Source organism: Nannospalax galili, unplaced genomic scaffold (genome assembly GCF_000622305.1).
Source record: "Nannospalax galili isolate Female #2095 unplaced genomic scaffold, S.galili_v1.0 scaffold173, whole genome shotgun sequence".
NCBI lineage: Eukaryota > Metazoa > Chordata > Mammalia > Rodentia > Spalacidae > Nannospalax > Nannospalax galili.
The window spans coordinates 5186382-5192630 of NW_008334442.1; the positions used below are offsets into that span (position 1 = coordinate 5186382).

At 43.2% G+C, this 6249-nt stretch overlaps 1 protein-coding gene across 1 annotated transcript in view; it reads left to right on the forward strand.

Annotated features, from left to right (window-relative positions):
- Window positions 1–3586: 3586 nt before the first annotated feature.
- Window positions 3587–6249, forward strand: part of Lysmd3 (LysM domain containing 3) — a 13404-nt gene continuing 10741 nt past the window's right edge. Inside the window, exon 1 of the mRNA XM_008829350.3 lies at window positions 3587–3800. The gene's annotated coding sequence lies outside the window, so the exon portion shown is untranslated. The remainder of the gene's footprint in view (window positions 3801–6249) is intronic.

A 6249-nucleotide genomic window follows, 5' to 3' on the forward strand; every position in this document is an offset into this window, starting at 1 on the left:
ATGATATTTTTTTATTTTTTATTTTTTGTATTTTTGAGACAGGGTCTCCCTGTAGCCCCAGCTGGCCTGGAACTATGTAGGCCAGGCTAGCCTTGAACTCAGAGATCCACCTGCCTCTGCCTCCCCAGTGCTGGGATTAAAGACATGCACCTCCACGCCCAGCTGGGGATGGTAATTTTTGAGTCACAGTTAATCTTCCTAAATGATTTACAACCATTTATAAGCAACTCCAGATTCCTAAGGTATATTCAACTCTTCTACCCACATTCTAGCAAAGCTGTGATTATAATAATCACTACATTTAAAATCACAGGGAAAAAGACAAGCAAGGAGGTTACCTAGAATGTATAATATAGATTTAAATCATGCGGTTGGTTGGGTGTTTTCTTTCAAGACGTGTAGAGAAGAGACCTAGTAATTTTTTTCTATATATAGATTATTTGAAGACCAGAGATGAAGGAAGTTTTCTAAAAATTCACCCCATAATCCAATTTTAAATCCACTTGAGTTTATGTATTTCCTTAGCGCACAACAGTGTTTTTCAGTTTTGGCCTCTGGGAAGCAGAAAGAGACAAAAAGCTGAAAAGAGGATATAGGAAGGAGCAGAGAGCAATGCACAAGGCTGGAAGAAATCAGACACGGGGGTCAATGAGAAATGCAAAAGGAATTTAAGTTTTGGCATCATGCATTGATTTCTGAAGGAATTAATCTGGTTCATTTCTTTGGGCATTCATCACTTCACTATAAAGTTCCAAAGGACTCAGGGATGATTGAGAGATGCACAGTTAGTTATAGGTTAGGTCTGTGGAGAAGCATGCTCATTTATTTAAAAAATTAAATGTCTTCACCATATATATGGGCTTTTTTTTTTTGAGACAGGGTCTCCCTGCATCCCCCAGCTAACATGGAACTCACTATTTAGACCAGGCTGGCTTGATCTCACAGAAACTGCCTGCTTCTGCCTCCTAAGTGTTGGAACTCTTAAATATTTTAATGATAATAAAATCATACGGTAATAACTCAGTCTATATAATGAGAGCCAAGCAGCAAAGAGAAAATCTTCTTCCTTGTCACATCTGGTCCTTTTCAGCCACTGTTAAAATTTTCTTCAGTACCTTCTCAGAATGAAAATTAAATTCAACTCCCTGGATATATCTATGAATGTGTAGAGGTGGGAGACCGACATTTAAATCATATTCCAAAGGAAAAAACACTGTGTCTGCTATATATTAATCTACCTTTTTATATTTAAAATGTGTTTTGGAGATATTTTTACATGCTTACAGTCACACAAGCTCCATAAGCAAGGGAATTTTGGTGTGTGTGTTGTGTATGTTCATGTGTGTAGCATATGTACACATACCTGTGTGTATAAGTGCAGAGACCAGATGAGGACATCAGCTCTCCTGCTCTATCACTGCCTTACTCCTTTGAGACAGGGTCTCTCACTGAGCCTAGGCTGCTATAGTAAGCCCAGTGATTCTCCTGTCTCTGCCCCCCACAGTGCTGGGGACATAGGCATATATGCAGCCATGCCTGGCTTTCTATGTTTGTGCTGGTATCCAGCCCCTGGTCCTCATGCTTGTGCAGCAAACACTCTTACCCACTAAGACATCTCTCCAGCCCATGATTTTGTCTTTTTTTTAAGCATTGGATCTGCAATGACTAGATACAAGTTTTGCATATATTCCCTAAAGTTTCATAGGCAAATGAATAAATTGTAAATAAAGATTTAGTCTTTTGATCCAAAGGTTAGTAATACATTGGTTTAATGCACCCAAAGTATCCAGTTATGGATGAACACGTACACTTTTTTCCTTTTCGTCATTACTGAGGTCAACATTCATAAACTTATCTGTTAAATCCTATTCACCTCTATTTATAAGTGAATTTAAGGTAATTACTTAGTAATGTTGCAGACCAGGCAATTCTATTTTCAATTTTAATATTGTCAAATGACCCTCTACAAGACAACATTTACTTTGAGGCAACTCATACAAAAATCACAAATTCCTAAAAACCACATGTACTTTCAATTACAGCCTCTTAGTGGAAACTATATCAGATGAGATCTCAAACAAACAAACAAAAACTAAGAATCATTTTGGCCCTGCTGAACACTCAGGACATCCTTTTTCTCAAAGACAAAGTACTTAATCCTACTGGCCAGACTTTTGGAATTCAGCCGAAATTCTTGGCTGTGTCTTTTATATGGTCTACTAATAAAAATACTTCTATTATTGTCTTTTTGTAGAAAATTAAATTCCTTCATTTTTGTTAGCTACACATAATGATTTAATAGCTTGGCAGATTTCATGGAGATGCTTATTGGAAGAGTACCGGAAACAGTCCCCAAGAAACGCTTGAAATTCTCTCAGGCGCTCTCAAGGATTCCACTCTCAACTGACATTAGAATAAGAAAAGTAACCTATAAGCAGAAAGAAGGTTGTAGTCCCATTAACATTCATGAGGGCTGAATGGCTGAAGTCCTGCACATCAAGTAGGGAATATTCCCTTTGTCTCCGATGAGAAACCGTCTCGGTGAAAAATGGTTACAGACAGGGTGTTACAAGGGCAGCAGCACACAGAACAGCCCCGGCAAACTTTTTTTTGTCCCAAGGTTTTCTTTTCCTGGAGCTTTTCATAGCATTGTGAGGCACAGCGCCTATCCTTTCAAGCAAAGGACGAACACTGCAATGTGAAATCCCCAACCCTTGCAGGGGCACTTCTCAGAGGAAAAACAAAACAAAACAAAACAAAAAACCCCAAACCTTTGAAAGAGCTTAGAACAATGTTTCAAAGGCTTCCTGCGGTGAGGTGAAAAGCGCTGTGCATTGTGTATCCACGATGCGGGCCTAAATGCATAGGTAATAAGAGTTAAGCAGGGTTGTCAAAGTGCGGTGTCTGTAGCCAACACTAGTAAACATCAGATACATCATTACAATGCTTTACATGCATTTGCATAAATATAGACACTTCATCTACTCTAGTACATCTGAAATAGAAATCAAATAGGAACACATGAGAGACTAGTGTCAAAGAATTCAACTCGGACTGCTAAAGACCTTGTTACTTTTGGAACCACAGTAGGTTGGTTACAAAGTTGTAGAAAGCTTGTCCCACACCCAGGTGTGACGCCCAGCACGAACCCTTCCCGGGCCTGGCTCTAGGTGGCTCACTTTCCTCACCTATGGACAACCCACACCCAGTATTTTGCCTCTCTAGCAGTAGTCCGCAGGGTCCAGCATGAAAAGAAAGAGAATAGGACGTCAACACTGTGCTTGTACTTTCTTCTTCCCCACGGTAAAGAAAACTCCAGATGCGGAGCAAGGCCGGCAGCGGCGTTGGTTCCAGTCGCCAGGACTGTGAAGACGTTGAACAAAAGCGCAGCCTACAGGCCGCCGGGGGTCGCGGGTTTGGAAGGGACGCTGCGCGGACCTCGCAACTCCTCCAAGGCAGCAGGCGGGGCGGAGAGGCGGGGCTAGGGGCGGGACAGGAACCAGGTCCCGCCCCCAGCGGCGTTGGCGCGCCTGCGCGTTGGCGTGGGCCTGCGGTTGGCCGCCGGGGTTCTGGGCTTACCGCCCCCGCCCGCGCCCTCGCACCTCCGCCCACTCGACGCGATGACGCACCGCAGGTTTGCGGACGTGGCGGCGGCGCAGGGTCCGGAAGGCGGGGTCGGCGAAGGCAGCAGTAGTGGACCAGGACCACCCGGAGCCCGGGGTCCGTCATGAGCTGGTCCCGGGCCGCGGCAGCTGTGGTGGACGTGGTGTCCGGGTCGCCGCGTCCCTGCTAGCGCACAGGTGATGGTGGCGGCGGGGCGGGGCGGGAAGCGGCCGGGGTCACCGCGGGGACGCTGCTGCGGGACGGGACCGGGCGAGTCCCCGCCACCCGCGCGTCGGGGGTTCCACCGCATCTGCTCCTGGGCGCCAAGTGATGCTGCGACCAAAACTTCACAGGTGTAGTCCTCGCTGGGACTACAGGAGGAGGGAAGAAGAAACTAGTGGGATGGAGAGAGGAAGATTTGTTGTTTCGGTTTAAAATCAAATCGGCCCCGGTGATTCTGTCCCCAGTGCTGATCAAGCTTATGCCCAGTGAGTCCCCTGTCGCGCCCTGCCTGAGGTCAAAAGGAAGCACCCAGCAGCGGTTAGGGTGTAGGGCCAAGGGGTTTTAAACCACTTTGGTTGTAGACGGAGCTGATGGAAACATTCAGTGTCCGTAGGGGATCACTTTTTCTCGCCGCTTGTCATCTGTGCAGCACGCTGGCTTGTTCCAGTTTTCTGAAGCAGGGTTTCCTGCTTTTTTTCCACCCGGTAGAAATAAGAGAGGAAGAAAATTGATACAGATAACTGGGATACTAATTACTTTCTAATCTCTAGTAGTTTGCTTAGGTCCTTATCTACCCAGGCTACACCGAGAATTTTTGGTTCTTCAGATGTGAATATTCAGATTATGGCATTCTCATGTTCTGGCCTTTTGATAATTGTTTATCAACATATCGCAGGGAAAATGTTATAGAAGTAAATTTTGTCTCAAATGGCTTTTAGCATTCCTCAGAGAATTTCACGTAGTGTCAGGCCAGAGAAGGTTTAAAGGGACAATATAGCCACTTATAAATTGCTGTGTATTAAGTTTGGTTTTCGATTTTGTTTTTTGATGGTTTTGAGACAGGGTCTCCCTGTAGCTCCATCAGACCTGGACTTGCTATGGAGGCCAGATTGGCCTTGATCTCGCAGAGATCCGCCTGCCTCTGCTTCCCGAGTGCTGGTATTAAAGGCATGTGCCATCGCACCCGGCTAAGTGATTCTTTTTTGATCATGGATGTCTTTTGAGAATATGAAACAATACTCCCCCCAGATAGTATACATATGTATAAAATTTGCTTTTGATTCCACAAGACTGACAGGAATCCCCTAGATTAAAGACATGGGGGGGGGGGAAAGATCTGGTTAAGTAAGTGGAAATAAACTGTTGTCTTTGGAGGAATAGGTATAACCCTGACTTCAAAAGTGCTTCTGAGATGTAAAATGTGGGCTTGCTTTAGTTTCGTAGCTGCCAAATTAGGAGTGCTAATTCTTGGGAGCATTTGAAATAAGTTACTAATGTATAGCTATTAGTTTCTGAAAAAAATCTGAATAGACAGCTTTGAGTTGTTAAAGCAATACATTGTAGCTACAGAACAGGTTAAAAACTGGATTTTAAGGGCTGGGTTTAATTAAATGAAATAGTTTTAAAAGTTGAGTATGTGTTAAATAGAGAGATAATCCTTTGTCATTCCTTTTATAAACTGTGACTCAGAGTTGGTGGCTTTCAGCTTCCGGTCTTCCTCCTCTTTTACTTGGTACTCATCCATAGTATTCAAAACAGATTAAGTTTTGCCTTCTTGGACTTCATGACATAACATTTCTGTGACTTCATCCTTTTCCATGTTTGCAAGCAGATTTTATCTTCAGTAGATAACTCACTTGTGTGTATTTGACATTAATCTTTGCTGTTAAAGAGGAATTCATTATCATAGTCATTCTCCTCCCTGTGTCTAAACTCTTAATTCCACCCAGTGTTCTGTATCTTATGGGAATGGTACTACAGTTTTCATTGTGCATGTTTTTTAACTTCTCTGTTTTCATGTCTGAGACACACTGAAGTTTGAAAGGTTTTTTTTTGTTGTTGTTGTTTAATCTCCAACACATCTATCCTTTTTTACATGAATAATTAAAGTGAAACTAAATTGAAATTAGTTGCTTGTGTCTTCCCCCTCCCCCCCGTCTTTTTGAGACAGAATCTCCCTGTAGCCCTAGATGGCCTGGAACTCGCTATGTAGACCAGACTGGCCTTAATCTGCCTGCCTCTGCCCTCCCGAGTGCTGGGATTACTGACATATGCCACCACACCTGGCATGTTTTTGATTTTTTAAAAATTATGTGTAAATATGTGTGTATCTGAATGTGGTTATGCACATTAGTGCCAGTGCCCATGGAAGCCAGAGGCATTGAATCCTTCCAAAGCTGGAAGTTACACAGCCAGTTGTGAGCTGCCCCATGTGGTTGTTGAGAATTGAATTCAGGTTCTCTGGAAGAGCAGTGTGTATTCTTAACCATTGAGCATTCTCTCCAGTTGGCTTGTTTATCTTTAATGAGAATTGGATCAACATGATGAAGATGTGATGAGAATGAGTTTGGAAGTAAACAAGTATTCATTGATAAATATTTCTTAGTCCAGTTCTTAGTTGGTGTTTGTATTTTTTCTAAATAT